An 18920-nucleotide genomic window follows, 5' to 3' on the forward strand; every position below is an offset into this window, starting at 1 on the left:
CTGACCACAGCTCTATCTTAGTCCTTCCCATTTTGAAACATTCTCCTGGAAGGTAGGCTCGGTTACCAAGATAGCTATTTTCAACTTACTGAAAGAAGGAAAAATGGAAATCAAGAGAACTCTAAATCTCTGCCTGTGGAGTAACTGCTTCACTCTCATGCATTTTGTAGTTGGCTTGAGTTAGTGTTGCCATATTTCTGCTGGAGGCTTTCCCCTTCATTTTCTCACCTCCGGGCTGAGCTAAGCTCCTGTGACTCTTGTGAGGGCACCAGCGGCTGGTGACAGCTGGAGAAGGGGGTATACATATAAATTTATAAAACATCCAGATTTGTTGGCAGTCTGATAAGTAAACTCATGTTGCTCACCTCATCAGCCGTATATTAATGCTTATACTGGGAGGCTTGGGTATACCTGAAAAGAAAGTAGAGTTACTTTAGGTCAGCACATCTTACTGCGGTGTGAACTGGCAGTGTACCACATTGCGTATGGCAACACCTTGCACCATGATGTTTGCTATTTTTGCACCTGAAGTTTGCTATTTTTTAATAGAAGAATAGTATGGTTGCTGTCTTTCATTTAATGGATCAAGCCTACAAAATCTGACTCAAATTTTTATTACGATCTTTGGGAAAGTTAATGTCATATTGTTATGTAAATTCGAATTTTATTGTAAAATTATAATTAGATACTCATTGTAACTTTTCCTACTTCAATTCCCTTTCTAATTGTATATTTTCCCTTAAATAATGTGCTTACCATGATTTATCCTTTCTTCTCTTTTGCTTGCCATGTCCTCCATGTTAAATGTGGTTTTATATATTTGTTTTTAAACTGAGAATTTGACAAAGAACTTTTATGACATGTAGCTGTAGATGTTTGTTGCTCACATAGAAAAAGTTTGTAAATACAATATTAATTTTTGACATTTGAAAGGATTAAACTAGAAAAGATTACTCTTCTATTTAAATTCTATGTTTCTGAACTCATAAAGCTGCTTTCAGGACCTTCTTCAGCACAAATTCTTCCTCAACTTTAATATCTCTTTAAAATTCTAAATATACTGGCTGCAAATAGACTGCATATTGATGTCCAAGGAAAAAATTCCAGGTATGGTAAGCAAAGAACTCAGAGATGTTTGGTCATAATAAACTACTCTGGTGTGTGGCTCTTGGTTGTGTTAGTCATATGGCATCACGGCAGTTGTAATTACAGAGTTGTTAATGTGCTTAAGGTGTGAAGGAATCTAAAAGTTATTTTTTGCTATAGAAAGCTACAGCTCCCTGTGAACAAGTGTTAACTGATACAGTAGCAGCAATTGTAACTCGCCTTTCCCACTGACAAACTGATGCTCTGCTCTCCTGAGGCATTCACTCTGAAGAAACTGCTTTGCAATGGCAAATTGAGCTCATCCTTTTATATTAACTTCTCTGAATTAATTGCCTACTATGCATATTCTCTTTAGTGCACATCTTTTTTCCGGTTAAACATTACTATTCAAATGTCAGCCTGCCCCTTGGTTTTTGTTGGTAGCAGCCTCATTATTCACTCAGTATCAATCATCCATGTATGTTTAAGGTGTTTTTTGTCTTTTCAGTTTTGTGTTCCATAGCACTGGACTCATGAGATCAGTAGCCTTTACTAGACCCTGGTGATTAGTCCACTTATGCAGAGCAATGAACAAAGGTTTCATGCTACTGCCCCTGCCTGGAACTACAGGATCCCAGGTGGGTGGAAGACTTTTGTGGAAGGGGAGTCTTCATTCCTGCATGTGTGTTCTTACTGATCCAGTTTTATGAAAAAGCCTTCTGCAGATAGCAAGAAACAACACCCAAAAACTTTCTTTGGAAGGGAGGAAGGGATGTATTTTGATGTGGTGAGCAATCATGAAAGTGTGTTAAAATGGTGAGGCAAAGCTGCAATAATTGAGGCTGCTGTAGCTCCATTTTCAATTTTATTTCCAGGGTAAAGAAATAGCTGTTAGAAGCCTGAATAGGTGAGATCTCAATAAGAAAAAAAAAAAAAAAAGATGAATAAGGCAAGATAAAGATTGCAACAATGAGTGAATGTACCTGTGTATAGCTGAGAATTAAGGGAATTTTTAAACTAGTGCCAGAAGGTGAGAGAATTTTGAGCAGCTTTATTTCCTTTTAATTATTTATCAGAAAAGGAGAAGAAATACATAACAAGCAGATATAACTTTAGAAAACCTCTCACGTTTTGATCTTCAGGTCATACACCATGACCCAGAAAAAGAGAAAAAATAGTTTAATCTGCTTGAGTGAGCTCCATAATGCAGAGGTATCTACTTAATGTTTTGATCATGATTAAGGTGATGCTTTGTTTAGACACCTGCCCTTATGGAAAGGCTTGGCGGTCTTCAATCTTTACAGTGGACCTCTCTGGAGAAGCCTGAGGCTTGTACTACCACTCCTTTCACACTGCAGCTCAGACTGATGTTTTCTTTAATTTCTAGGTATGTCAATTGAGCTCAACTAGTGAAAAAAAAAAAAAGTCTGTATGTCCTCTTTCTGCTCTTTCTTGATAAATAGAGGCATTATTTAGATCAACCTGGAATGGTTTATTCTGGTGATGAAGCCTGTATCAAGATAGGTAAATGGCAGAGGTATTGTGGAAATTTGGTCTAAGCTGGATGTTTAATTTTGTTTTATTTTGGCAATCCCACTCTGGACCGCTGCCTCAGAACCTTAGTTTGTTAAGCTGTCTAAACCGTTCAAACTCAGACTCATTTTCAAAGGTGAAATAAGAATCATGGCACAACATGGATTCTAAGCAATGGACATACATGTTGCCCTGTGCCCCCTCCGGTCCCCCGCCCCATTCTCCGTGCCGAACTAAAGGCTGAGGGATGCCATTTCTGCACAACCCTCCGAGAGGAAGGGGAGAACCCAGGCGACCACTCCGGTTTTTGATGCGGAGAGAAATAAACATGCAAATAAGCCCCCTGCCTCCCCTCGCCGGGAGATTCCACGCACGATTTCTGTACTTGCAACAGATTGATTTTTTAGGCTGTTTCACGGCAAAAGCGGAAAGCAGGGGAGAGGAGCGGAGCGGAGGGGGCGAATCCCCCGGCGCGGCCGCTCCGCACGCCGCGGCGCTCTCCCTGCGGGCGGAGCGGGGCCGGGGGCGCGGCGCTGCCCGCGCGGTGGGCGTGGCCGCGGGGTGACGTCATGGGGCGTGGCGGGGGCGTGGCGCGGCGGCGGTGCCGCGGCGGGCGGGCGCGGGATGGGGCGGGGGGCGCGGCCGGACCCGCCGCCCCGGCACCCGGCTCCGTGAGGCACCCGGACCGCCGCTGGTGAGTGCGCGGGGGGCGGCGGCTCGGCACCTGCGGGGCGGCTCGGCTCGGCTCGGCACCTGCGGGGTCCCGGCGGGTACCGGTTCTGCCTTTTTTTTTTTTTTTTTTTTTTTTGGTTCAGGAGGAGTACGGATGGGGTTTGGTTGTTCGGTTGCGTGGTTAGTTTGTTGGTATTGTTTGTGTTGTTTTGGGGTTTTTCGGGGGGAGAAGCGCATCAGGGCAGCCGCGCGGGCTGGTGCTGCTGCCGCCGTCCCCTCGGCCGGTGCCGGGTGCGGGCACGGGGCGAAGGTTTCCGTCAGCCCCGTCGGGCTGGCGCTTGGACGGCAGCGGCCCCGGCTACCCTCGTCCCTCAGGGGCGACTTCACACCCTCCTTCGCTTAACATCACCGTAAATGCCGCTTTAATGGTCAGGGATTTCCGAGTAAGTGTGGGATGTCGCGACAAGAGGGAACCCAGGTTAGAAAACCCTGGCGTGGGAACGCAGGCGAACGTGGCCTTTGTTTGTAATCATGTTTCAAGTAATTTCTTTTTTAGTTGATGCTCTGTGTGTGGGAAGGTGGATAGAAGTACCAGCCATCACAAAACGAGACACTAAAAGCTGTGGAAATGTGAACGAAGTTGTTCAGGTTCCCACTGCTGTCAGCGTATCTTGCTGACTCTATCTGGACAAGGTTCCTCTTAATCTGGCAGTTCTCACTTTTCCTCTATCCCATACATTTTGTCCGGACTTCTTGAGAGCACAAGCGTCAAATGCCTTCTCTTACTTCTTCCCCGTCTTCTTCTTTCTTGTATTTGCAAGTTGTGGCCAGGAACGAATTGACAAGAAGGAAGCACAACCTTATACTTTAATGTGATGTAAATTGTCTTCATTGCCTAGCAGACAAGTAATGAACTGCCTTGTACTTCTCAGTTCGAAATGCTACAAAGTTCATTTATCTTAGTGTGTATGGAGATGTATAAATCTGATAGTTATTGTTGTGTGTTTTCTTAAATCCCTCTGACAGTGCATGGATTGAAGTAAATAGACAAACTGATGTACTACCTGAGAGAATGAGCTTATCTTGCAGAGCATTTCCTTTTTAATACTGAACAGCTAATATATACTCCACCACAGTACTTCATTAAAAAGTTGGGAGCTAATTAGCTGTTTCTTACAGCTAGAGTTCCCGATTTTAATTAGAGTTCCTGTCTTTAAGTTTAAACTTATTAAAGCAATGCCAAAGCCACTCTGGTTGTTTTCAATGTTTGTTTAAAAAAAAAATAGGAAAAAATGAGCAAGGTCTTTGTGCTTCATGTTGAAAAACAAACACTTCTGTTTGGGGTTCTGTCCCCAGTTCTGTTGGGTTTGGGGGTGAGAAGACGCATGCTGTGTTTATCTGTGTTTATCTTGACTGAGGAGGGAAACTAACGAACGGCAACGAAACTCCCATGTTTGTTGTTCAAGGGTTATTGGTTTCAATAGGAAAATCACTACTTGAGAAGGAAAACTAGAATGCGTTAACTAACAAAGATGTGGATAACCTGTAAGCACTCAGGTGGATTTCGCAATGTTCAAACAATGTACAAGAGTATGATTGGAGACACAGTGATGGTGATTCCTAGTAATGGTGAAAACTCTACTGCTGTCTAATATTATTGTCCAGGAGTCTCATCCAAACGTACATAAATCTGTCATGGTGGTTAAATATTGCCCTCCATTATGTCCTCTGTTAATCTCATGTGTATACTTCAGACTTCATTCTGCTGAAGAACAGTTACTTGCATTAGACTTAAAAAAAAAAGGAGTGGCGGGGCAATACATGGCTCTTTCATGGGTACCCTGCTATATTTTTAACAACATTTTAAACCCTATTAGGGGTTTGAGAGATTTGCAAATTGATAATTCCTGAGGGAGTTGTTATGCTGATAAGACTTACAGTGTCTTTATTCTGAATATTTCACAGCACTCTTGACACTCTTTATGGGAAGTCTTTAATGTTTGTCGCACACTGCTAAGCACTTGTGACAAAATTTAGCAATGGGTGCTTTAAAATACAAAAAATGAAGTTCTGTAAAATGCACAGCTAAATGAATGAAAGCTTTTAAGGTGCATGGATGGACAAACTAGCAGTGCTCAAAACTCTCCTGTAGACTGACAGCTGACCTTGACCTTAGCTCTGTGAACTTGTTTGCTTTCGTGTTTGTTTGACCCAGTCAGCACTGTGATAATACTCATGTTAAGACAGAAAGTTCTCTTGTCTTTTCTGACATTTAAGGGATATTGCTGTTATTATGATTTCATAAGGACTGAATTCTGTGCAAAAAAACTTCTTTGCAAAACCTGTGGTGTTAATTGGCCATGACTAGATATTTGCATTCAAGGTGCTTGAATGCCCTGGTGTCAGGTATGCTGCCAATGAAATACAATCAAATCTCTAAGTAATTGTGACTAATTCTTCCATACTATGATTTCCCAAGTGTTTATTAACTACAGAGCACATGAACTAATATGATGTCAGCATGGATGATGAGGTAAACTGTCATCTGTGTTTTTATATTTGATGTGGCATGTTGATATTTGGCTGCTGCAATTTTTAATATTCTCAGAATAACTGTCTGACTTAGACAACTGGCTTTTCTTTTGTGGGGGAAGCAAGTTCACATGCTAGGAATACCTATGTGCAAAAATTAAAGCACTTTGTAGATATTTAGGAGACTTCATTGGTTAGACAGTCCTCACATATGATCTAAGAGAAAAATGCCCCAAATACGTATTGCTACATGGAAGCATGGAATGATTTGGATTGGAAGGGATCTTATGGATCATCTAGTTTCAAACCCCCTGCCATAGGGACATCGTGGGAATTAGAAGTTTCTCTTTAGTCTGTGGAGTCTTACTGGAACGGTCCAGCTAGGAGTCGATACATCTGCTGGTAGTCTGTCCCAAGCTATATGCATCTCCTTGTAATTTTGGTCCTCTTCTCCTTTTTCAGTTCTCTCTGGTTTCTGCTGCCACAGCCGTGCTGCTGCCAGATGCTGGTTTGCTGTTTTTGCTGCCTGTTTGCATTGCTGCCTTACCCCTTCCAGTTTTTAAATTTCTATTTTTTTTTTTTTTTTGTATTTATGTAATACATTTCTTAATCCAATAGATGTGCTAATTGTGTCCCTGCCCATGGCATGGGGTTGGAACTAGATGATCCATGTCCCTTCCAACTTAACTCATTCTATGTAGCATACAAGACAATGCAATTATATATCTTGACCTGAAAAAAATTAGGATCTTTAAAGAGAAACATCTTGTTATGTGAAATTAAATCCAGAATAGTCTCATCATCTTAATAGCAGTGCAAATTCAAATAATGACTTAATAGAGGAACTTAAACCTTTAATGTGATGAGAATAACCTTGTTAATTATCAGGGTTAATGAGGTGCATTCCTTTAAAGTGAACCAAGTGATCATAAGCCAGAAAAAAGGATCTCTCTTCTGCTGGGTAGTATTTTTCCAATTCATTGGTAATTGAAAAGGGGATTTTGTTCCAGGCAGGGGTGTGATAATACAGCAATTTATATCAGATTCTTCAGGAAAGAGGGATAAACACCTGTTTAAAAAGTAGACTTAATGATACAGTTAATGCAATAAGGAATGGTAAGCCACCTTTACCTTGTTTTCTGTGCTATTTTGATGGTTCAATGCCTTTTTTTTTTTTTTTTTTTTTCAAATTCATTGGCAACCAGGCATACAGTGAAACTTAAATCTCATTGACTGGAGTTGCATGATTTGGAAGTAGTAGGGAGTTTGATAATATTGTATTATTCAGTGTAATTTCACTGCTCCTTTGGGTATTTCCGTACTGCTTGTAACTTTTCTTCTATGGAATGATTTTTGGGATGCAGAGGCATTAAAGGTGCTTTGGGTGATTGTACTGCCACAGGTACTGCCACAGGTATTGGTTTTGGGACAGGTGTACAAAATAGGTCTTGTACTGTATTGTGAGAGGCTTTGGCAGTGCTGAGCTGTGGATGGGTGTAAAGTTAATTTCAGACTAGGTGACTATTGAGAAACAAAGTTTCTAATTTTACAGTGAAGATGACACTATATTTATGGCTCTTTTATAATCTTATAAAATGAATATTTTTTCATGAGGAGTGTTGCTTTCAAGGTGTTGAAAGCATTTCTAGTACCTCATGTGGAGGAGGAGTTCTAATATTCCTGCCTGGATTTTTTCCCATTAACTTTGCTTGTCCGTTGCCAGATTGCTTCACAAGAATGACTTCCAGAACTGACCCATCTATACCCATCCCTCTGGCATGTGAACATGCCTGCTTTGGGACGGTGGTGGGAAGTACAGCACACTGGGAAACCCCAGCTTGTTAGATGCTGCCCTGTGCTGGCTTGGCTGAACTCTTTATGCTTTGGGGTGAGGTAGAACTTCATCTTGGTCACAACTGCATGCATTTTTGCAAAGGCAAACTGCATGATATCAAGTTGGCTTTGTTTCATTGGTAGCAACATGGTTGTGCTTTGTAGAACAAAGAATGGTAGTCCAAACCCTCAGGTTTCATTAGAATAAAATATATAATTTAAGTCTGGGAGGTCAAGAAGAATGTGATGTACTGGGAATGTTTCTACAGTTGCCCACCAGCAACTAAAATCCAAGTTTGGTCTCTGACTTTCAGGTAGACAAAATTAAATGTCAAATGTGATTTCTTCAAAAATGTTATGTTCAATTTGACTGTATTAAAAAAGTGGGCAATGTGGGGTACAAAGTACTTTGAAACACTGAAAAATTTAATTGCTTCTAATCTATTCAGCAGGTGAATTTCACCGTCTAAAAACCAGAGGCTTGTTTCATTTGGAACAACATTCTGCCTTGCCTATTTATCTCCATTGCAAAATTAAGTTCTTTAAACGAGGTAGTGGTCACTGACTGATTTCTGTTTTTCTTATAGGAACAGTTTCTCTATTTTTTTATGTCTCTGGAAGTATTATAATTAACTGATCTCTTGCATTGCGTTATATTTTTTACTTCATGTTGTGTTACACAGCTGTAGGGGGGACATGCTGCAGAAGGGAAATGCATCATGGTTCTGCAGGAACTTGTGCAAATGTCATCATTGTGGCATTGTATGGTTAGGTCTGCCAGTGAGGAAATGCAGCTTCTGTGCATGTCAGAGTTGTTTTGGTTGTGCTGGGTCATTGAGTGAAAATGTCTTTGAGGTCAGGAGCTTGCTTATCCCAGTTGTCCAGTTTCTGCCTGTTAGCTCTCTAAAGCAGAGAAGACATTCCAAACGGAAGCATAGTGAGGGAAAGCCAGGCCATCTTTGCAGTCATGGGAGCAGCTTCCTTGGCCTCCATGGAGCGTAGTTTACATTGTGATGGCCTGATGACTGTGGGTCTCATAGGAGATAGGCTTCTCTCTCCCTTCCCCAAGGTCATCTTCTCTGAAGTCTTTCCCAGAAGGAAAAAAAAAGTACCAGTGGTATTAAGGAACAAAGGAACTTGTTTAGCATGGAGGAAAAGTTCAAAGCTGAAGCAAATTATTAATACATTGCTTCAGAAGTGAAACTGGTGTAATGTGAGCCAAGTTAAATACATACCTAACCTAAGGGACAAAATTTTGGCATGAGCTAAAGTAGTAATAAAATAGGGACTATGATGAGATTTCTAGCCAGTGGGGAAGTGAACTTTTGGAGCTATCTTCTGTCAGGACAGAATGCATGTGTTACATGCTTTCTAAAACTTCCTCACTACAGGAAGTAGAGGGAGGGTCAGGCACTGATCTGTTCTCTTTGGGGACCAGTGACAGGGCCTGAAGGAATGGCATACAGCTGTGTCAGGGGAGGTTTAGTTTGGATATTAGGAGAAGATTTTTTTCACCCAGGGGGTGACTGGAATAGGCTTCCCAGGAAAGCAGTTGCAGCGCCAAGCCTGCCAGTGCTCTCAGGCACATGGTGTGACTTTTGGGGTATCCTGTGCAGAAACAGAAGTTGGACTTGATGATCCCTGCAGGTCCCTTCCAACTCAAGATATTCCATGATTCTACATGGTCAAAGTTTTGTTCTGTGTAAGACATTTTAGGACTTAGTAAGTGTGATGAAAGGAGACTGGGAGAATAACAAGGAGTGCAGCATTAATCCTGGTGTATTGCTGGAAACCATCAGTTGGTACCCTTTTCTGTAGCAGAAGGACATGGGGTGAACTCCAGATCTCTGATTTTCGGGGTTGGCTGAGTACAGAGGCAGCCATCAACTGGAGTAAGGAAATAAGGAAAAACCCTTGCTCAGAAGCAAGCTGCACAGTGAAAGTCCAGCGTGCTAGCAACAAAGCAGTGTGTAACAGGATGAAATCTAATCATGCTTCCCTGATCTTGGGTCATCATAAGAAAGAGATGATTATGGTTCCCAAGGGAAGACCTTGTACTTCAACAGTTCTAATGTGTGAAACTGGCATCAGTCCTTGCCGTGTAATCTATGAATGCAGGCACGTTGCCCTCCTGGCCTGTGGTGGATAATGTGCTACTTTACCTCATTGCTGCTTTAGGCTCAGAGGGTCTGTGCTGCTACTTTGGAGAGAAACCGACAGCATGGCTTCTGAGTGCTAACTCCCTTCCAAAGATGTTCACTATCTCCTCACAGTGGTGTGATCTTCTCTATTTAAGGTCTGTCTGCCAAGTGCAGCCAAGCACAGATCAGCTAATGTGACTGAGTTGTTTCTCTGGTGAGTACTAATAATTTCAGTGCCATGTAGAAAATTTCTTTATGCAATGTCACTATCAAATTGTCCTTGTCTGTGCTTGCTCTCTGTGTGGGTAAATGGCCATTAAAGAGCCATCTGATGGGTATGAGTTTTTGTGGAGACAGATGCTTTTCCATAAAGTTGATAAACATAACTCTACAGGATTGAAAGTGTTTACTGTGGAAGTTCCTTGTTTATATAGTACCTCCTTGAAAATCAGACAGTAACTTCAGTACCTTAGGTTAGAGGAAGTCCTAACAGATGATATGAGGTGTTGGCTGGAAGGTGTCATACCTGCAAAAAGGCCAAATTAATCCCACCTCCACATGCCTCTCAAATGCTGGTCTTCACAGCCAGTGGGAGGCAGTATTCTGTGGAGCTGGGAGGAAGGGACTGACTGTCTACTGGAGGCAAAATGCTTCAAAAAGTTAAAAGCTCTTTGATAAACTCCTACTAGAGTGAAGAACTGAATGCAACTCTGCAATTTTACATGGATAAGCTGAAGTTGGCAAGGTGGGCGACTTAAGGTAGAGCTAGAGCAAAGCCGGAGAAATTAAATTCTGTTGAATTCTATTCTTCTGCAACCACACAGAGTGGAGGAGGAGACAGGATGTAGATAACCCCTGAGTGTTTTCTTGGTAAGTTTGTTATGTGAACAGTCCTTTGCACTTTGTGAGTAACTTTTTCCCATCTTTTTGTGTCTTTTGAGCAGCATTGATAGTACTAGTCTGCTGATTCTATTCTGTCCTCCTGTGAAAAAACCTTAATGCAAACCCTGTTCAGTCAGTAAGTGTTTGAAAATAGCTGTGTTTTTTTTAACTATGAACAAGAGGATTTCAAATGCATGTGTTTTGCTTTGAAAGAGAGTGGAAGGCAATGTTACAAAGAAGGAATTTTGGCCAGCGGAAAGAATGCTGAAGGGAAGTGATAGAATGTGTAAGGGGCAGTTTTTATCCCTACTGAAAGGGTGGTTGAGGAATTTAAAGAGGAAAGGATAAAAAGAATTTTGTGGAGGGGAAGACAAAGGTAAGATTTTTGGAAATGGAAAAAGACCTAAACAAGCTAAAGGAGAACAAACTGATAAAATCTGTAATGGTATTGGATAGAAGCAAAAAGGAGGAGAGAAAATATTTATGGTGAGATTGATAGAAGTGGATGAAATGCCCAGAGTGGAAAAATAGTGGAAAAAGGAACAGAATCGAGATACAGAATGAAGGATGATGATCACTATGTGTGGAACATGAAAAGAAAATCTTGTTTCAAACACGTGCTGTGTTTAAATTTTCAAAACTCTTTTCTTCCCTTGTGCTGGAGGAAAACATTGGGCCAGTTCTGCAGCCTGAGAGGGGTGAGACTGCCACAGGTCCATGCGCCAGTTCCAGCCAGCAGCCAGGCAGAACACATCCTCTCAGTACACTCACACAGTGACTGTGCTCCCACACCTGCTCCAGGTGCTGCACTGCAGACAGGTGTTCCCATGGCCCAGCTCAGGCTGACACTTTCAGTCACTTGCCCCAGTCTCTCTGGTGGCTGGCAGTCATCAGGCCCCTGTGCTCACATGCAGAATGAGCAGAGCCACTCACCCAGAAAAGAGCTAGAAGGGGTTTAATAAGCAGATAGGGCGGACTATGCTAATCAGGGCAGTGCGCAACCAGGCAAGTGAACCAACCACCAAAATATTTGCATGCAACTGGCCCTTTTTATCCACTTACTCCTCTGTTACCTTGTGCTTGTTCTTCCCCAAATCCTGTAAATCCATCTCCGTTTCTGCCTTTGGTTTGCCCTGTAAACATCCCGTAGCAAGTCCTGTGCAATCCCCAAATGTCCCTCCTTACGTCTCATGGTACATCCCGCACCCGTGGGCGCTTGTGATGGATTTCAAAACTGGACAGTGTGACTGAGGTCCTCTTTGGGACTGTGCTGGAAGAGTGTGGGTGTGGCCTCCCTTCCTTCAAGTCCCTAATTTGTGTTCCTGCCTGTCATTCTGCTGCCCCGTGGTCCTCTGGCTTTGTGGAGAGAATCCCTTAATGGGCTGATTGCTCTTGCAGTGGGCCTGGAAGAAGATGGGCAAGGCATAATTTGTACTTCCCCACTTGCTGCTGTCTCTCTGTGCTCTGTTATTGGGATGCAAATGGGATGTTATTGTATAGTCTTAACTATATAAAACCATCTTTATTTGCTATGGGAATTTTAAAGACTAAAATTGTGATGAAAATTCTTTGTTAAATATGTAGGAATGAAAAAAATGTAATTGTTACAGAGCACGTGATTCTTGCCTCCTTGTTTGTCTTTGTGCTATGGAATACTAAATGTAATGTATGACCTGTGAAATCTAGTCAAGTTAGATTTTTATTTTAAAACTTGAAAGGGATTATTGTTCAGCTAAAGGACTAGTCAGTAGTAATAAGCTACAGCGCAGGTTACAACACTACTTAAACATCTGTGAGGAATCTAGGTAATGGTAATTGTTACAAAACAAAAACTGAGGGAGTCCTTTTGATTGCCTGTGGCGATGTTGTACCTAATGGAATAGAACTAATTTTTTTTCCCCAGAATCGCCACCAGCGTTTCTGTATATGCCTTTCAGAGCTTAGACTACTTCTAAAGGCTGTAACCATTATAATTACTTCTTTTTAAACCACGATTAAACATATGTGTGTTCTGAAAAGCTGTCATTAAGATACTCTTGAGTTCATGAAAGAATGATTGTGTTCATCATTGCAACTGCATTTTTCAGAGCCTTAGGACTGAAGACAGGAGCCTGCACAGAGAAACTGTCAAGCTGAGTTAGACCCTGCTAAGGGTATTGGGGACGATCACAAAGTTCATCAGAGATGTTTCCAGGAGTGGGAATGGGAAACACTAAAAGTCTAGGTTTGTCTAAAAACTTCTTTGAGTGCCGTGTTTTACACCAACTGGTTCCAGTTGCCTACAGGAAAAGGAATAGAAGTATGGAAATGGAAATTAAGGTGGAATTTGAATGCAGATTGGCTGTGAAGTGAGGCGGCTAGCTAATTAGGCATTAACAGGGCAGTGTACTTTTTTTTAAAGGGGGAGAAACTAATCCAAGGAACTGCAGGATTATGGTTTTGACGTCAGTGTTAATCAAGTTCTTAAACTGCTTTTGTAGGAAGGGATATTTCTGTGCATAATGGTAAAAGAAAATTAGGAAAAGGTACTAGGAATTTATTTATCAAGGAGAGTGCCACTATAAGGAAGTGTGACAGATCAAAGGCCCCTTTGCCTCAGCTGTGCTTATATAGCTGTTTTCATCGCTAAACTCTAAATAAGATAAATTTTGTTTTTAAGAAACAAAATGCACTGTCAACCTTTTCTGACTTGTATCGTATCATTATTTGGAAGCTTGACTTCTTTGGCAAGATGAATTTTATAGAGTAAGTACTCTATAAATGTGTGGGGATAATCACAAGGAAAGAATTACCTGGAATAAGACCATGCTGATAGCAGAGCAAATAACCTTGTTGGCTGTGTATAAATTTATTCTAGAAATTAAAGTAGGATTTCTAATCAATAGAATAGCCTCTCAATTGAAGGAATTTTATGTCTAGCTATATCTTACTGCATAAAAAATACCATCTCAGAGATTTCCGAAGAAGGTTCCATAAAGATCATGAGATGCCTGTCAGAGCAAGGAACTAAATTCATGGAGCATGGAAACTATTTTCTGTAGTATTTTCCTAAAACAACGTTCAGAAAAAGTGAATGCACCAATATCATAGAAAATATATTTGACAGCAGATGCGTGTCTCTGTCCATGGTGGTATGGAGAAAGGTTTTTCAAACAGAAACAACCAGTTTCAACAACTACAACAAAGTGAAAACAATTTGGAGATAACAACGTTTTTCCTAAAGAGGTGATTTCAACGTGTAGAAATTTTAAATTGCTAAAAAACTAGAAAGGAATTTTCTTAGGTAAAAATTCTGAAATAGATAGTTGAAATGATAGTTGAAGAATGTAATGTGATAAATTATGAATACCCTTCTTTTACCCTAATCATCTATTTAAAGTCAGCTCTTCTTGATATATGTTGTTGGTCATTGTTACTTATGCCTTGTGTTGGGCTTTAAACTCCCTGTGTGATGTCTGCTAGTCTTCTGAGTAGAAATTTTTGAAGGTTTTAGCAAGGTTAGAGAGCTGAGCTGGCAGGCAGAAGATAACTGTCAAATACTTTTTGAAACTCTCAGACGCTGATGTTTCAGTATAGGGGCCTTGAAATAAAATAGATTGATTCTTGTTCAAGGAAAGAGTTTCTCCCCTTCCTAAGAAGATTTATTTGCTCGTGGAAAATAGTAGACTTCAAAAACACCTGTTTTTATGCTCAGAAGACTTAGACTTTATTGGCTAAAGCCTCTGTAACATTTCATGGCTGGGCCAAAGGAGGATTACTCTGAAATCACAAATGTGAGTCATTTGGGCTGTGGGAGATGAGGATGTGAGCAGACAAACTGATGCTGCCTGCTGCCCAGGAGCTCTGGGAGAGAAAGCTGCTTAGAAGTAAAAGTCCTGAGGAAAAAAAAAACAAGGAGGAGAAAGTGATAGGGAAGGGAGCAAAAATCATGAGGAGATGAATGCTTGAAACCTGAGGAATCAGACTGTGCAATGGGGAGGTGATACTCAGAGTCTAGGCTAGAAAAGTGACATCCTAAAAAATAAAATAAGAATTAATCTGGTAGGATGTGATTCAGATGTGAATACTAATGAGAGAGGATGACAAGGAGCTAGTTAACAAGAACAATACTGCTTGTGTGATTTTGAGATGTGAAGGCAGATAGGCAGGTGTGTCCAGCTGAAGCCAGGTTGAGGTGCTAGTGTGACAACAGTGTAGACAAAATGCCCCATCGATTTGGGCTCTTGATCACAGGGGTAGTAATGCCTTGGCACTGTTGCCTACTTTGGCTGTTACAGCAGACCCCAGTTACTCTGCAGGTTTCTTTGGTGTTTGTGGGTATGTATTACAGCTGCATGTAATGCCTTTCTCCACACTTTTCTGTCCTCTTTCTGTAGAACCATTGCTCAAAATTCTGATGTGCTGGGGATAAATCAGAGCTGTATGACATTTTTATCTGTTGAGCTCTAACCTCATTTTATAGTGCATGCTGAATACACAATGGGGGAAAAGTGTTTTTGGTAGTTAGGCAGCTAAATGTTACCCTGGAGATATGGCTTATATGGCTTATGCCTTCTTTAGCTACATAGGTCCTGTTTGAAGCTGGAGCTATTTTTTTTTTAGATTTTTTATTATTTTTTTTAGTTACAGATGTGCATTTTCATTGTGTCATTCTCTCATTTTCTGGGTGCCCAATCTGAAAATCGGGAGCTAATCTGTAGAAGAATTAGATGTTTGCTTCTGAAGCCAAAGGAGTTTTAGTGCTTGCTTGCTGTAGAGACTGTACCAGCTCTACCTGCTAGTGTCTGGAGATATTTCTGAGCCAGGTAGCCTGTCTGTATTTAACAATATTAAGCATTATTTAGGAAATGATGTTTTATTGTAATATATAATTTTTGTTTAGGAGGTTCATAAAAGAGAATTCTGCTCTCACTTTTAATAATTTCGCCTCAGACCTATCTTCTTACTTAAATACTACTGTAATAATATTAGTAGTTCAAAGCTTTCTCCAGTTCCCTTTCTGCTTTACTCTGTAGTATTATGGTCTGTGTAGGACTGCAGTTGTATGAGTTTTGCTTTTATTCCCTGGAAACAGTCATTGCAGAGCTGGAAAGTTATCCATGCTTTGTTGCTGTATTGGCTATGCAGGTCCATAATGGTGCTTCATGCGTTACTGTGGCTGTAATTCCTTGTGCGAGCGTCACAGTTCTTGCTGCATTACTTTAAATGCACAGAGAGAATGCAGATGGCTTTACTAGAAATGGAAAAAATAACCCGTTTTTCTTTTCTCCAGATATTACTTTTCCATTTCACCTTTAGTTAAATAGGAATTGAAGCCTATTTTGGGTCTCTAAATTACAACTTTATGCCTCACCATCTCTACAGTAATACTGTTGAAGTATAGAAAACTTCGTTATTGCAAGGCCAGTGGATTACACTCTTCTGTGCTGACAAACAAGTAAGAATTGTGACAGGCAGTGTTGCTTTTTAGGCTAATAATAGGATAATTTCTTTATTTCATGAAGGAACAAATAAAATAACAGACATCTGAGAACATGATCATTAAAATTCTGAGGGAAGGGTTTCCTTTGTCAATGTTATAAACAAAAAAATAAAAACGAGAATAAAAATGCTGTTCAAAGTATAATTAATATCCTGTGTTTTATTTGCATCTTAGGATGATTTAAATCACTTGCCAAGAGGGGAATGCCAGGAAATAAAACAGATGATCGCTTGCAAAATTGACAGAGAAACTAGGCAACTTCTGGTAGTGTTTAAGTGGTAGTATTCTGGGAGAGCAACAGTGAACCTGATGGGATCCCTTAACTTCACAGAAATTCAAATGGAGTGACTGTTAACATCTCAACAGCTAAAAGTTGCTCATGGTTAAGACTTTTTATCTTGATTGCTTTGCAGCACAAAGAGATTAATAATCCTTTGTGTTAACAAAATATATAGAAATAAAGTCATTTATGGTAAGGTGTTTTGGAAAAATGTATCCTATACTTTCTTAAGCTACTTATAAAGTAATTTTTTAAGGAAAGATTTTTGAAAAAATTGGATAAGACTATAAGAAAGAGAATATAGGGATGATGTGAGCTTATTTGCCTAGGCTATAAGATGATGAGCTGAAACAAGATGTATCTTCCCTAATTAAGCACATTCAACTTAGAATTCATGATATTTTTTCCCTTTGATATTAACCCTCCCCTCCCACAACTGCAGTTATTCACATCTCATGCATCTTTTTTCCCCCCTTGGTAGAATGATTTCTGCAGCGTGTGGTGCATAAAATAGTGTTAAGCAATGCTTATTGTAAGCCAGGAAGCTTAATGAAATATTTACATGAACACTTAACTAACAGACATAACTTTTAAGATTTAACAGACCCCCTGCTCAGCAACTGAAATAGAGCAATGCTGTTTTCAAAACTAGTTAGTTATTCATGGCCAAGGAAACATCCTGGGTAGAGCTCCCAGAAAGCTGTTTTCTCATCCCATTAATTCTTTTAAGAGTTTAAAAAAAATCCAACAAACAAACTCCAGAAAAAAATTGACAAATGATAAGGCTTCCAGAGAAAAAAGAAGAAGGGAGGTAGGGAGGAAAAGAAAGAGGAACAGAAACCGGTGAAGAAATGCAGTTTATAGTAGCATCCAAGAGTGCATTCTCTTAACAGGGTCAAATCTTTCAGATCTATACCTTATTTAATAATTGGCTACTTGAACGCATTGTTCTTCTCCCCGTATTCAGAGCTGTCTGTGCTCTGCCTTCAGTCCAGAAGCTATATAAAGCTCTGTTACTGTAACTGTTACTTAATTTGTTGGTTCCTTTTCACAAGCCTGATAAAACACAGCTAGTGCTGGTTCTGAAGCAGTTTGTGTGTACTTGTCCGTGTAGATGTGTTTTGTGTACTGGAGAGGCATGTGCTAAACTGAAGTTAACCTCAGCCATTGCTGTGATCAGAAATATCGCTGCTTTAACAGCTGAAATTTTTCTCCCAGCTGTAAAAATCTAGGAGTAGACAGGCATATCAAAATATTTGTGACTATATCTGTTCCAGCAAGGACTTTATCTGAGTGAAATAGATGCATCTTTCAAGTATAAAATCAGATAGCGATTAAATGCAACATTTTGCCTTGCAGAGGTGAGGGTTCCTTGTCAGACACAGTTGCTACACTTCCATTTTTGCATTTTAAATGGTTATCAAGTTTGTTCAGTCTGTGACAGTGGCATGGCCTATCCTCTGTGCTTGTGTCTAGAATGAGATGAGATACATGGAGTTAGAAGTCAATGCTGTTTCCACAGCTTTCCCCCAATACGTACCTATTTCTTTATAAGTTCACCTGCTCAGACAGGCAGTGAGGAGAAGACTGCAGAGAAGCATCAAAATCTGAATAGTTGTATGGGTTGAAAGAACCAAAAGAATTAAACATCCAGATATAGCCTTGATAAATTTACTGTTAAGCAGTAGGTGTGGGATTACAGACAAACCCACAAGTTCTTATCTTCACTTGTACTAGCCTCTTTGGTTGTGAACATGAAAATAATGAAATTTTTTTTTTTTTTTTTTCTGGTGAAATGAAAGTAGTTGGTCTCAACTAGACCTGAGAGGGTTGATCTTTCTCCTAGGCAAGAAATGTAAAATAGCTTCATGGTAGATCAATTTTTTCTTTTTATGTTGAAGCAACAAAGAACATATTTTCCATTTTTTTCGATTAGGTGAGAGGTTTCCCTCCTGTCATATAGCTGCTTTATCAGTACCACATATAACAGAAATTATATGATAGTAGTAAGAACTGGGCAAGGGTGTCATTCTCCACGGGAGCGTAAAAGTCACAGTCAGTGCTGTAAGTGGTTACTCTTTCTATTGGTGGACAAATGTAGCATCCTCACCAGACAGACATCTCAGCTTTGAGTCTGGAATAAACAGGCACAAGCACCATGCTTCTTAGAGGACATGATTTGAATGTTTCCTGTCTTGAACTTCATCATGCTAGAAAGTGAATATTCTGCCACAGCTCTCATTATTACAATGTTAAGCAGGATCTGGTTTTGACAGTGTTCAGGTTGAACTAAGTTACTAATTTTTGGCGTAATATTCAAACTGTTACAAATCAAGCCATTTTCTCTGGCTTTGAGTCCACATCTTACGCTTAGCCTTTCTGTTTTGTCCTGTGACAAACGGTATAAGGATTGTGGAATTGCCAGGTACTGCAAGTACTTGGAAATAAGAGGCCATTTCAGGTAGTGAAACATTTGGCA

The 18920-nt window shown here is 40.4% G+C and overlaps 1 protein-coding gene across 3 annotated transcripts in view; it reads left to right on the plus strand.

The window, feature by feature from the left end:
• Window positions 1-3232: 3232 nt before the first annotated feature.
• Window positions 3233-18920, plus strand: part of MARCHF1 (membrane associated ring-CH-type finger 1) — a 231141-nt gene continuing 215453 nt past the window's right edge. For all 3 annotated transcript variants that reach the window (XM_048303001.1, XM_048302997.1, XM_048303003.1), the window contains exon 1: window positions 3233-3313. The gene's annotated coding sequence lies outside the window, so the exon portion shown is untranslated. The remainder of the gene's footprint in view (window positions 3314-18920) is intronic.

The sequence above is a fragment of the Corvus hawaiiensis genome, chromosome 5 (assembly GCF_020740725.1).
Source record: "Corvus hawaiiensis isolate bCorHaw1 chromosome 5, bCorHaw1.pri.cur, whole genome shotgun sequence".
NCBI classification, from domain to species: Eukaryota; Metazoa; Chordata; class Aves; order Passeriformes; family Corvidae; genus Corvus; species Corvus hawaiiensis.